This window comes from Pleurodeles waltl, chromosome 4_2 (assembly GCF_031143425.1).
Source record: "Pleurodeles waltl isolate 20211129_DDA chromosome 4_2, aPleWal1.hap1.20221129, whole genome shotgun sequence".
In the NCBI taxonomy this organism is placed as follows: domain Eukaryota; kingdom Metazoa; phylum Chordata; class Amphibia; order Caudata; family Salamandridae; genus Pleurodeles; species Pleurodeles waltl.
In genome coordinates, this window is record NC_090443.1 from 714,000,655 (window position 1) to 714,015,958 (window position 15,304).

The following is a 15,304-nucleotide window of genomic DNA, read 5'->3' on the forward strand; positions in this document are numbered from 1 at the left end:
TACAGCTATGGAGAGCATGGTGGAGACCACTCTGGGGCCAGAGGCTGTCATAGGAATTGGGGACCTGGACAGTTTAGCACCTGGAACCTCCAAAAGTAAGTAGCAAATTTCACTTATTTACACCATTCAAGGCACAATGCACACAAGCACCGTCCACAAAGCATGCATTATCCAAATTTGTTCCATGCCTATATTGCAACCTCAAGGACAGTGCATTATGGGCAATGTAGTACAGTAGTCCAACTGTTTAGGAATATTTATTTTGATACGCCACACATCAGAGAGGAACTGAAAGTGCATCCCCTGTGTCCCACAGGTCTCCCTCAAGTATCCACCAATGGCCCTAGTGTGCAGGGAGATGACGATGCCACCATGACAGCAGACGAGGTGGTCAGCATTTCTGCAGAGGAGTGCAGTACCACACAGATTGTACACCATGCATGTGAGACCACTGAAGAGACAGATTTGGACACTGAGACAGAAACCTGACACCGGGGCCACAGATGGGTAGGAGTAGGCCACTTCGAACAGCTGGGCCAGGGCGGAGACGGCGTCGTCAAACACAGGATGCAGGTGAGGAAGATGTCACAAGTGAACAATTCCCTGGAGTAGAGGCATCCCTACTGAGCAGTCACGCCTGCAAAATAAACAAATGTGGTTGATGAACTGGAACCAGCACAGACTGCAACAGACCCTCACACAGGGATTTGCCAATGTTGAAACACAATTTACCAACATGAACAGCAACATGGTAAACCTCACCACCGCCATCAATGACCTGTGTAGGGAAATGGTTGGGGATCGGGCCCATGCAAGGCGCAGAGAGCGCAACACTACAGCACGTTTGGACTGGCTCAGTCAGTCCATTGGCCGCCTAGCCACCACAACTACCTGCCTGTCAAGGCGCACTGTCACACTACAGGTGGAACTAGGCCATTTTACTGGAGATGTGTCAAGGTGACTCGGGTGCATCGGTGCTTCAGTTGACCTCATACAGACCTCCCAGGCAGCAAGGAATATTGGTGACACCCCTCAGGACAGTGAGGACATCTCAAGCGTAAGCAGAGTTTCTGCCTCAGATGCACACATCCTGCGTAGTAGCAGTGCCCGCCAGACATCAGAGGACCAACCAAGCACAGGCCATAGTGGGCGTAGCTGTAGGAGGGTGTGATGTTGTCTACCTGGGATTAGCCTGAGGGTCATGATATTATTGTGTCAGACTTTGTTACATTTTACTTCTTTACTGCTAGCTAAACATCAACATTTCAAAAATACACTCCTGACATTAAAGGATTTTTTTTTGCACAACCTGGCTATGTGTATCTTACATTTGTGAGTGCTGTAACGGTTGCCACATACCTGCCAAAGTAGTGAGTTGCAATGTGGTCCCATCTCTGTCTGCCCTCCAGTGTGATGCCACTATCCCCAGGCTGTTGTTGTGGTGGCTCTTGCTCCTCATCCTCCAAATCTGTGTCATCTAGGGTGAGATGTAGCCCACGTCTGGTTGCTATGTTGTGTAGGATGGCACATGTCACCACAATCTTGCATGCAGTCTCTGGGGCATACTGGAGTGCACCTCCACTTTTGTGCAGGCACCGAAAACGTGACTTAAACATGCCAAAGGTCCTCTCAGTGATGGTTCTGGTTCACCGATGTCCAATGTTGTAGCGCCTCTCATTCTGATTGACAGGTGTTAGATATGGGGTGAGTATCCATGGCCTCAGAGCATATGCACTGTCACCTGTGGAACAAAACAGCAGATATGAGCATGGCTTCACATGGTTATGTAGTGACATGTTTTTATGACATCAGTGTGTACTACACAGTACCTAATAAATATCCTTCACCAAACTCCCCACGCTCTAGGCTTTGGTGTATCCCACTGTGCCTGAATATGTATGCATCATGTGTGCTCCCTGGAAATTTTGCCACTATATCAGTTATTACATTATGGGCATCACATACCACCTGGATGTTGAGTGAGTGAGTACATATCCTATTGCGGAACACATATTCCAGATTTGCAGGTGGACAAATGGGTATATGTGTCCCGTCCACAAACCCTATTACATGGGAAAAGTTTGCAATTCTGTAGAAGTCCAATTTGGTGTTGGGTATTTCCTCCTCATTCCTCGGTACGTATACATATTGGGACATGTGTGTGAGTATGGCATCTTTGAACCTCCTAAAGTATAGTGACAGGGCACTTTGGGACACCCCACGAGCGACAGCAATCAACCCCTAGTAGCTACCGAGGCCAAGAGGTGCAGTGAGCACAGCACTTGCACATGTATGGGGATGGGGCAGCTGCGCAAGGTCTGGCATTTCTTAATTGCGAGTCGCAATAACGAGTTGCAAATTTTTGGGACTCCGAAATGGCATTGGAACATACCATTTTGCACGGTCGCAAATAGCGCTGTGACCAATTTGCGAGTCACAAAACGTACGTACATGTAGCCCCTACTCCCTACCTTTTCTTAACTGAAATGTATCACACTCTCCACCCCCATTCTATCCTGTTAACAGGCCTAAGGGGTTGTTCTATTTTAGGAGCAGTTTTCACACGGCCATAATGTCAATGACAGACTGGGGAGCTCCTAGCAGACTAATGCAAGTAAGCGTTCAGGAGCTTTAGGCAGGAAAACGTTAACTTTCTAAACGTTTATTGTCCTAAATATTTATTAAAAATCTAACTTCACCATTGAATTGGATTTTTAATAAATATAAAAAATAGGCTTTAAATGCCTGTTCTATAGGCTTTGTGCCAAAAGTCACAGATTAAAGTTTATAAATTGCACGTTGACATTTTCTAGGATCCAGCTACTGCCCTACCACTGGAAATCGTTTCCAGGGTTTAGTCACCTGAGAAACATGCTAACTAAGATTTTAAACATCTTCCACTTTTAAATATAAGGTACCCTACCTTGTGGGTAACAAGGTGTATTTAGGGATGACATATTAGGGTTTCCCATCTGTCAACAAAGATTATTTTGACAGGTTGGACAGCAGGTTTTCAATCTGCTGCAGTGAGGCTACACTTGGTAGGCCTGAAGCCATGTTTTACATGCCAGTGCTGCAGATGGCACAATAAGAGCTGAAGTCCATATGGGCATGTAACTTCCAGACTATGGGTGCATTTCTACACCATATGCAAGGGATTTATAGGAAAGTTAAATGTGTCAATTTTCACATTTTTAAATTCAATGTAATCATGTTTCAAGGGGGTATGCAGACACTTTAATTTTGTTTGGCAGTTGTACAGTGCAGGGTTCTAATTACAGAAAAACAGATAACGTCAAGAATTGAGGGAAATAATACAAAAGATGGTAATTTCCTACAACACCTAGAAGCACAAAATAGTTAAATAACAATACATTTTCGAAACAATAATAATATGACAATGCATTACATAATATTAGATTCAGAGTCCTCTCTTTCGTAGTGGTAAGGGTAATTTTATATGCAATTTAATTTTTATAATTGCTGAAGATATTTGCAATTATCTCTGTCTCATCATGTCCGAGTTCATAAATATTGCATTTGATGCTCTAGTTTAAGCTCCTTAATGACCTTGGCTCTGATGTACTTTTTAATCTATCTCATTCTAGATACATTACACTTTATTTTCTTCACCTGGACTTTTACGGATCTATGGATTGCAAAAAATGACTTTATATAAATCCACTGCATTTGCACTTTTACAGACTTATTGTTCTTAACCACCCATTGCTTTTTATGTTAATCTGTGTTGAACTGGGGGGAGGGGGGCTTGCATAGAACATTAGACACTCCCCACTGGCGTGCCCTACTTATATACTCTCTTGCCTGTGGTTATAACTGGCATTGACATGCTTGGGGCCAACTCACCTCATGCCACAGTTTTGGAAGTGAGCCCCTTTCAAAATGTTCATAGAATATTCCTCCAGACAAACGTTATGGCACCATAAGTCAGTTTTATGTTTTTTTACTGTATTTATTTTGTATTGTATTACGCTGGTTTTGATAATCAAACAATAACGTTTATGACCTTTTATATTATGATCTAGTTAACAATGAGACTTTCTAAACAATCTTGGTATTGATGACCACCAAGGTATACTTCAGAGTCAACTCTTGCAACAATATACCATTTCCTGCGCATTGCTTACATGAATTCAAAGGCTGAATGCCTCGACAAAAGCTCAGTCTAAACCTTAGAAAGACTGAATTACCACTGTTTTTTCCTTGATACAAAGTTAGTCTAAATCTGTCAGTCCACTGAGAATGTAACCTAAGGTTGTCAAAAAAATGAGAAAAATTGACTTTATCCTTGATAATAAGCTACACCTAGATGCTCGTGTTGTAAACATTGTGAAAGGGACCCAACATAAATTAAGGCTGTGCTAGGCCCTGTTTCAAGGTCACCATGGGTGGCCAACACCAGCCACACCTTGATCAGCAGGGTTATATGGCCAGAACTTGTGTTTTTATATTTTTATTTTTTAAGGGTCAGCAAGGCCTTGTTTTGCAGGCACTGCAACTGGTCCAATACGGCTCCAAGACACTTTGCCAGGGGCTTGTGGACCCTTGACCTAGGTTTGTGAAACTCAGGGGGCCATACTGGGGACCACAACCCAAGTCTTGTGGTCTGTGACTCATGCAGCAAAATCTGTACTTGCAGGACGTAGTCACATAGACCAGATCTATCTATCTATCTATCTATCTATCTATCTATCTATCTATCTATCTATCTATCTATCTATCTATCTATCTATCTATCTATCTACGTAAGGTGCATCACCTTGGAGAAGAGACAGCAACCTCCATGCAATTTTCACTCTTCCTCTCCTCAATTAAAGTAAAAGCACCGACGTTGCACAAAGGAAACAACAGGATTCCAGTACTTTGCAGGCCAATTTGAATTTATTTTTATGTGCTACCTAAAAAAAAAACATTACAATTGCTTTGGCTGTTCCGCAGCCTTGCTCACAGATAGTGAGGCACCATATTGCCAACCTATTTACAAAAAAATTAGTTTGTGACGTCATCCTATTCAATGTGAAAAGACGAGAGTGAATGTTGCATGGAAGTTGCTGTCTTCACTCCAAGCCGAAGCTGGTGCACAACGGAAGTCAGCAATTCAAGATACAAAAAATAATATATGTATATGTATATATATATATATATATATATATATATATATATATATATATGTATATATATATATATATATATATATATATATATATATATATATATATATATATATATATATATATATATAGCACCCAAACACCGTAAACCACCAAAACTCCAGTTATGTATCAAAGAAAAAGGAACTGCACTCAGGCAGTGTGTGAAAAATGTATTTGCAGGTGGAAAACAAAGTATCAATGAGTTTCAGCTGCTATAGTCTTTGTCATGCTGCCAACATGTCTGTTCCACTCCAATTTAAACACATTTATGTTAAACACAAATAATGGACTAAACGCAGTCTCAAAATACAGCCACCATCTTGGACTATACAACAGTGCCTATACGGTTCTGGCCAGCATAGAAGTGTTCATGTGTACATGATGAACCTAGCCACACTATTGGCACATGTTTAGAACAATTAATTCACCGAAACGTGAATAAGTAAAATCAGTTGCCATGCTGGAGTGTAGAATTACTACTCCCGGCTCTATATGGTATAAATGTCTTTTAAGTATTTCTTACAAAATGTTCACTCTAAAGACATAACTGTACGTAGATCATAACACATTGTGCCCCATTGGGCAACCATGTACCAATAATTTCTTGAAAAATAAAATGTTGCATATAATTCAAAACAGTAAAAAGAAAAAAAATACTTGTATACAGTTCATTCTGCTGAACAGCATAATGCACCAGTGGGTGAATCTTTGTTAATAGAGAGCACTTCTCATCCCTGTATAGAACTATCTAACAGCTACTCATTCCACTGCTTTCCTAACATGAAAAAACACATATGTGAGATTTACTGGTGTGAATTTTTAACTTATGTTAAATCACAGTGTAAAACAAGAAGGAAGGTGGCTGTGGTGTAAAATTTGCCACACTCACCCCAAGTACCCAAGTGCATCTGTAAGTTTCAAAACACAATGCTCAAACAGTAGTGACACTGAGCCACCAAAACAGTGTCTGATCATGTCAGGAAGATCCCTACATCAAAATGTAGTAGAAGAAACTATCCTGAGCAAACTTAATACATTTGTAAATGTCCTCTTATCAGTCTAATGCTGCGGAATACTGGTGTTTGAAGGTATACAGGTCAAACAGGATAGTGGTTGAATCGATAATGATTTCTTACAGATAAAGCAAAGGCAACTGACATGTGTTTCATCAAAGACAACTTTTTCAAGGCTGCAAAATTAACATCAAATAGCCAAATTAAGTATACACAAAATTATATACACAAATAGGTGAATTGCAATCATGTATCACGCACCCCATAGTGCAAAGACTACATAGGAAATGACCAGTACAAAGTGGTGCTATCCTATTGCCAGAGCCACACAAAGCCCAAATCCAATGTGCTATTAAACTAGAGGACCCATCACCACTAAAGAATCAACAAAATATTTTTTGTTTTTAAAAAAAAGAAAATGAAACACAGCCATGTGTAAAGGATAAATAAAGTAGAAAACAGTGAGCCATGTGTTGTTAGGAAATGCAAATATTAGAGCAGTAGAAATGCTTAAGAAAAATCACCTAATTGTACCGGTGAATGAAATAGTATTTAGCAGCAAAAATGGTACAACCAATAAGTCGAAATCTATGTCAGTCTTGGCAAAGGTAAACGTATCTACCATAGAAACGGGGGTAAAAAACAGGTGAGGGGTGGCAATTCTATTTTTTGCAGATAGCAATGGGTTTTCAGAATAGCCCTTGGCTCTCAACCATTTTATTGGTTCTGCCTGAGTTATGTCAAAAGCTTCTTTGGTACTGCATATGCACTTGGCATGGATAAGCTCACCACAGGGTATACTGTTCTTCAGTGGTAGGGGGTGAGAGCTAGTGGCATGGAGTGGGGTATTCCAGCTGTATCTTTTCCATGTACAGTTGTTGTTAGTTTGGAGTCAATGATTTGAAGTTTAACTTCTAAAACGTCTAGAGTGATGTTACTGATTCTGCTGGTGAATGTCAGGTTCAAATCATTGTTATTGATTACATCAATAAATATGCTGGCTGAGTCCATGTACCCCTTCCACAATATAAACAAATCACCAATGTACCTGACCCACATGGTGATATGGTTGGATCATTCTTGCATAACCACTCCTTTGAGCACCTGCTCCTTGCACTAGCCCATGTGCAGATTAGCTTATATAGGGCTGAAGGAGGTACCAATTGCTGTACCTCTCAGCTGTTCAAACAGCTCTTTGTTGAAAAGAAATATGCCACAGAAGTTTGATTGGCCTAGACCTTAAAAATGTTTTGCTCCTCTTATACCATCATTGTGATGAATGTTAGTGTATGACGAAGATACTTTCAAACACATCATTAGCAAATCATCCTCCCGCTGTACATCAAATATATGTTTAATACAAAATCAAGAGTGTCCTTGAATTAGGACATAAGGTTCATCACTAATGTTTATAGAAAATAGTTAATATAAGTGGATACATTCTCAAATAAGCTATCAGTGGCAGCTTTGACAGGTCTACCTGGGGGCTTATCCCTACTTTTATGGATCTTAGGGATCAAATAGAAGATTTGCAACTTAGGGTAATTAATTTTTACAAAATTGTGTTCTGTGAACTGCATTCAACAACTCTGCTTCACGCCAATCATGCAATTCTTTCCAAAATGTATCTTTGATAGATTCACAAGTTCCTCTTGTGATTCTGTTATAACAAGTAGCATTGTTCAGTTGGGAATAGGCTTCCTCAAAATATATGGTCTTAGGTCACAACACCATGTTGCCTCCTTTTTTGAAGCCTCATATAATACATTCATCATTCTGTATCTATTTATCCACAATACCCTTGAATTATTCTTATTGTGGGGATACTCCACTTTTTCCAGTTAAGTCTCACTCCCATTCTTTTGAACTCAGTCACTGCTTCTGAGAACAGGTCAATGTTATCTTATGGTGTATGTGGTATAAACTTAGGACCTGATTTAGTGTTTGGCAGAGGGGATTAATCACTCACAAACATGACAGATATCCCGTCCGCCTGAGGGAGTAACCTGTCCGCCAAACTCTAAATCAGGCCCTTAGATTTAGGTATAAATACAATGTCCCCTCCTTCTTCACCACTCACTTACATTTCCCACAGTAATTCAAGATCATTCAGTTTAAATGCCTCTGCTTCTCTCTCACTTTCCAACGGCATCAAATCTCTCATTACATCTAGGTCAAAGACGTTCCGATTACGGTGTTCAATACAGTCCTCCCCTGGTCTCCCTGCATTCTTATTATTTTTAAAACATGTTAAACAATTTAAATGTACGGATAAACATTAACAGGTCCACTCAACATTGAACCTAATCAATGGAGACATTGGGGCAAAATCAAAGTCCAAGGGATAAAATTTCAATATCGTCAGATGATAATTGTTCAAATTAATTATTGTTAGTGCCATTTAACATTTCGTATAACTGTGAGTAGTAATCTCTTGTGGATTTTCTTTGCTTTCTCTTTCCTTGGTCCCCTCTCCTTTGTTTCCTGTTCCTTTTTGTTGTTGTCTTGGATTGTGGTATGTCCTTTTGCCTAGGCATAAAAATAAAATTCATCTTGGACTGTGATGGGACCTCTTTTTGCCATATAGCCTTCTCTGTCTGATTCAGAACTAGTGTTAGAGTTTAGATCACTCAGTGGGACATGTTGGAGCACTTCATTAACCTTTCCTAGGTGTTGCCTGGGGATACTGTCAAACCTTCTCACAAAGGTGTACATTCTGCCCCTTTCATAGCCCTGACTATGAAGCTGAAATGTTTTCTTAGCTTTTATTGTTTCTTCATACTTGACCATTCATACCTTTGTTTCCTCACTGAAGCGAGTTTCGACCTCCTTGTCGTTTTCTTTTTTAAGTTGTAGTTGATCTATTTTAATTGTTCCATTATTCTTTTTTCTCTATCAATTGTTACATATTTCACCAAAAATTGCATCATATTCATTGAGCTTGTTGCATTCAGCTCTGCCCATTATTTGATAAGTTCCGGGTAAGGATTTTCGTATGTCGGTGTGATCATAAATCAGAAAAACTGCCAACCAGATATTTTCTAATAATTTTGTCATGTTGGTGTTATTATTACTATTCATGTTATTCATAGTAATAAGCACAGCACACTTTGCAATAATCAGTTGCTATTGAGTGTGTGGATTAATATGCTAAATAGACCGGACAATTTGAAGCTGCAGAAATGAATCAATGTTTAAAAACAGCATCCAGCTTGATGTCTGTGAAACTATTAGACCACTTGGGCATGATTATGATTGCTTGATATCACATAATATTATTATGGGCTTGATTGAAATGTTATGGGAATATTTGGCCTGGATGACGTCATCCAGATGTTCCGCCAGATATTAGATCAAATGTTTTTTGAGCCAAGTCATGCTGATATTTAGATGTTTTATGTCATTGACAATATTAATCGCAGTATGCAATGGCATGTGGAAGTCCCACTAGAGGGCGTGATTGATAAATTGGTGACATGTGCAGCGGGTCCCATTGGAATATTGTTATGAGCCAGCCCGGTAGCCTCTGATCAAGGACAAGGTGTGTCCAAACACGTAAGGCAAAGGTCATGGTTCAATGAGTATGCTGTATTGGAACAAATAAACCTTAATGTGAGTCCATCTTCATTTGTGAACATTTATTACTGGAATATATATATATTCACTGAAAAAACAAATGTTAAAGGGATGTTATAGTTAGGAAATACTTGTAAAAAAAAACTTACAAATTCACTGAAAAAAACAAGATTACTGAGACCTTACAGTTAGGAAATGGAGTAAAAACAAACCTTACAAATTCATTGAAAAACTAAGGTTACAGGGACCTTATAGTTACATTCTGAATTTACTCGTACAAAACCTAAGAAATTCAGCAGTTATAGTTACATGAGTTAACTATAACATCGGCTCTAGTAATGCACTGCTTATGACCTCACACATTACATCACTCATGACTGATGATGTCCTTGATGACATCTCAAATGACATCACTCATGACACCACTGATGACATCATCCATTAATATAGATGTGTGAGTGGGTGTATGGGTGGGTAGTTGAATCATTTGCTGTATGGGAGAGAGACGGATCACCACAAAACTTTCGAGACAGAAGCTGAAGTGACCAAAGTATACGTTTTGAAAATTTCATGAAGATTCATCAAGCGGCGCCAAAGTTATAGGCAAAACCAAAAAACACTCTGTTTATGGAAACTAGGTCCTAACTATAACTACCTATATATATATATTTATATATATATATATACAAGTTTTGGCCACTGGCCTTGATCACACATGGAGAATTGGTGAGGTGATTCCAAACAGCTTAAATACAATCCAGCAGTGAGTAAAGTGACCATAAACAGCGACAGAGGGCTGGTACTTTAGTGGTCTGGTTTATGCCGTTGGATGAGACGTGCAGAGATCATTGACTGAGAAGGCACTGTTTGCAGCAGCTAATTTTCAAACCAATGTGAATACCGACAGTAGCAGGACAAATATGACACTCCTACGTCAGTTAGGGAGATTGGAAAAACTTTCTAAACTGGAGTTGAATAAATGGTGGGAGGCGACCTCACTATAAAATTATCTTGACTTGGACATGGGCCCTCTGGGGCTTAGACTATTTATAATACTAGCGTATTATGAGCCAGATCCCCTCATGATTGCGGAGTGGACATAGAATCTAACCAACTGCTCTAAAACAATGTTGACTATTCTTAGAAAGTATGCCTGGTCAGGTAGTGTTGAGGCTCTCAAAGAAAAAGTGGAAATGGAAGCCTGGCTAACAGTGCAAAAAGAACAAGAGCAAATTGTTAGATTCAGGTTTTAAATGCAACAAAGACTGGACAAGCTAGAAAATTATATAAAACTATGAAACCAAAGCAAATTTGCATGGGTCACAGCAGACCATCAGACTGGATGTATTCGTACGTTTAATAAGAAATGTGAACATATTTACAACACCACCAAGAACAACCTAGGAGGTGCAGCTGCTATATCTACAGCAATGACCAACATGGGTGGTAAAACCATGGATGGCACTGGCACATTGAACACGTCAGGCACTGGAGATACAAACATGTTGGAAGGGAAGACTGGAAATGCAATTTGTATACAGCAATTTCACCTCTTGAGAAAGGGATTGCATGGCAAACCCTCTATCAACTCAAGGAAGAGGCTCATGAAGACATGGTAGAGGCAAGAAAGGAAGATGAAAAGGCTACAAAGACAGAAAAGAAAACTTGCACCACCTACATGGGAACATGCAATGGGGAGCAGCCACAGGGACAATGATAGCAAGTAACAGTACAGTTATCAACCTGTCAGACAGGAACTTAAAAGAGACTGAACTCAGGATTTTAAGCTTTGAACTTTCATTTTGTCCTACTGGTGACTTTGATGTTGTGCCTACTAGAATTGATCTTTTCAAATTTATCAGACGTCTCAAACTTAGCAAGTTTTTCAAATTCAATACAACGTCTGAAACTGTGAACACACCAAGACCAGGTTCACCTGCTCTTGATGAATTCAGTATCTGCAATGTTGATTTCTTAGCTACACTTATAGAAATGCAGGATGGTGGGACTAACACAAGTGAAGTTGAAGAGATGTTTCTTGTTCAGGGCATTGCTCATGTCCATAGTGCCCCTACCTATTTCAAGCCAACATCAAAATCAAAATGTACCCCCATGTTAGCCATAATTAATGCCTTCCCTAGAATTGTAGTCCTTGAACTGCAATCTAAAGGGAACCGGACTCAAAAAACATCACCTGGTGTGAGAGAAGGGCTAGTGAGACACTAGCTATGGATAAAAATATTGTCAACTGATACACTAACAAAGGTGGGAACATAGTAGCCATGTCCACTGATATGTATCAAATGGAAGCACATATACAACTTAGTGACAATAATTGCTATACTATAATAATTACTTTAGCTGAATATTTTTGATACTGTGATGCAATTTCGGGAGAAGTTGAAAACTTGAAAAAGTCTAAATGAGATTGAAGAGTATAAGAAACTTCATCCTAGAATACTAGCACTATACATGCTTCCAAAAGTGCACAAATCAACCACCAACCCCCTGGCAGGCCAATAACATCACCTAGAAATACCTTGCTTGAGAATACGTCAAAACATATTTGCCATTTCTTGATTCTGATAGTGGTAGCCCTTGCTTCCCATATCAACGACACCACAGATTTCCTCAGGAGAATTGATGGCTTCAACTGGAAGCCTGACTTTCTTCTGATGACTCTGGTTTTAAAGCATTGTACACCGGTATTAGACACAATGATGACATAAAAGCTGGGGAACACTTTCTTAGGGATTGACTTGTCTGTTATTATGCATATACACATATGCTTGTGGATATAATGAAATTCTGTCTTACTAATAACATCTTCACTTTAAATAAAAGGTGTACAAACAGCTACAGGGTACTGTGATGGGGACCTGCTTAGCTCCCAGCTATGCAAATCTTCTCAAGGGCTGGTGGGAGGAGCAGATGTCCACTGTGCCTGACTTTTCTGAAAACATGGGATGGATCATACATTGGGTCAGGTTTATTGATGATCTTTTTCTTATTTGGCAGAGCAGTGAACATAATGCTCCCAGGTTTGTGACCTGTCTTGAAGACAATGATTTGAACCTGGAGTTCCCCTGTAACATGAGCAGAGGATGCATTATTTATCTTGATGTAGAGGTGGTCACCTTTAAGCTGCACAGAAAACCCATGCAGGCAGTAGACTGCTTCATGCCTTAAGCAGTCCCCCAATCCATCTTAAGTGGTATATCCCTTATTGGGAACTACTAAGGGCTAAAGGAAACTGCAGTGATGAGGGTAATTTTCAGATTGAACAGAACAACATGATACAACACTTCCTCCAACGTGGGTATCTACAATGTGTTTTTGACATGGCTATTAGAAAATTCAGCACATGTGCTAGAAGTGGGATCCTGTTTGGGCCAAACAGAAAGACCAGTGATGTTAATGTGGAGCATCAGATCGGATGAATTACCACTTCGACAGCACATCTGAAAATGTTCAAGATATTTTGACCAAAAACTGAGACCTTCTTAAGTGTGATCCAGTATTTGGTAAAACCATCAGTGAAAAACCTAACATTACATTCTGCACGGCAAGATCTCTTAGAGATATGCTGGTCAAAACATATATTGGCACCACAGTAGACACCCATAGTGCACATGGGCACCCACTAAGAGGTGTCTACAAGCATGGGAACAGTAAAGCTTGTGAACACTCTGACGAATTTCAAATAATTTTCTGTCCTCGACACCAGTAGATGTAGACCTATAACCAGTGCTTAATTTGAGCCAGTGGGTTCCGGTGCGGGTCACTTGCACTCATTTTTGAGGGCTGGCACTTATTTTTCTGCCCAAGCATTTACTGTGAGCAAAAGACACATCTGGGAAAGACAGAGGAAGAGAAAAACAAAAAAGTGTCACATTATAGAATGCGGAAAGCTGCAGAAGTGAGCTGAAGGGGTAGGTAGTGATTGTAAATGGATTAAAGAGGCAAGAGATTGCCTCAGGACTATCCTGCCTCAGTATTCCGTGATCACACATTTATTTGCAGCAGCTGCATGTTTTAGAGGAGAGCTTGGGTAAAGCGCCCCCGCCAAAGTGGGGGGGCGCGGCCCGTTAGGAGTCGGGGGCTACGTGGCCCCGGCACTCCCCTCTGTTGCGCACCTAGGGTGCGCAGTTTGCCGGGCGGACTTCCGCCCCCGGGCCTCGCGAGGCCCGGGGGCGGAAGTCTTCCCCTCGACGAACGTTGGGTCCACGTTGGGCCCCGACCGGTTCTGGCCGCCGCGAACTGGTGGGGGGGCTATTTAACAGCCCCCCCAAGAAGGCAAGTCCTTCTTCTAGATTTCGCGGCGGCCGGACGGGAGCGGGGTCCCGCGATTGATGTCTGCTGGCTGTTTCGTCCTCGGGAGGATTCTTTGGCATCCCGCGATCAGTTTTCGGTGACGGCAGTGCTCCTGGTCCATCGGTGAGGTCATCCTCGGTCTTCCCCGACTCCAAGGATTTCCTGAGGTTGCGTCCAGGGCCGCGTTGTGGAGGTCTCATCGGCGTAAGGGTTTCGGTAAGTAATTGCGCCGCGTGGGGCTAGCTGGTAGGGCTTTAATTCAGCGCGTGGCGCTTTGAGGCAAGGGTTTTAGCTGCGTGGTTATTTGCTGCGCGTAATAGGCGCGATTTTCAGCCTCCTGGAGGGCTGGAGTGCTGCGCTTGACCTTGGGAAGGGGTGCACTGCTGGCCCTGGAACAGAGCCAGGGTCTTTTTTATCCAATTAAGCCAGCAGCGCTAGGAGGGTTTCCCCGGCATCAGGGCGGCATTGCAGTCGGGGGACCACGTGGGGGCATAGAAGGTATTTAAGCACCAGAGACTCAGGATACTTTGCTTAACAATTGGAGACTTTTAGCAATTGTGTTATGCCACACATGTTTGGAACCATTTCTTGTTCGTTTTAATTTTACCTTTGTCGCATTTGTTTATTGCCACTCATAATGTCAGTTTTTAGAGGAGCATCACAGTCTGCCTAGAAATTTGGTTTTGTGCTTGGGTTATCTCAATCTTGAGTTATTACTGTGTTTTGCTGCTTCGCTGGGGAATATTTTGCTACTACTGTATTATGTCAATGTAAACGCCGCAAGCCCTGGTGTGAGTCAAAAGTGGTAATGTTGATTTAAAACGGGGGAGCCATTAGGGGTATACAGTTTCCTCTTGACCTGTTTTACTTGCGCTACTTGTTATAATAGTTAACTGTGTCTGTATTCATTTGTTGCAGGTTTAAAAAAAAAAAAAAAAAAAAGGATATATATACATAGATAGGTTTTTGGACATTTTCAGATTAGGGGGGGATCCTCGCATCTTACATTCAATCATGGCTCCTAGGAAGGCGTGCGCCCCTAAAAGAAGTGGGAATGATCCAGAGCTATCTCAGTTGTTGAGATTGGTCCTGGAAAAATTAGGCAGAGAGGAAGCAGGCGAGGTCATGGGGGCACCCGTTCATGTTGCTGGTGGGGTTAAGAGCAGCCGCCCTAAGCGGTCCCACGTAGCTCCAAGCGCAGCTTTCCCTCCAGTCAAGCGCACGAGG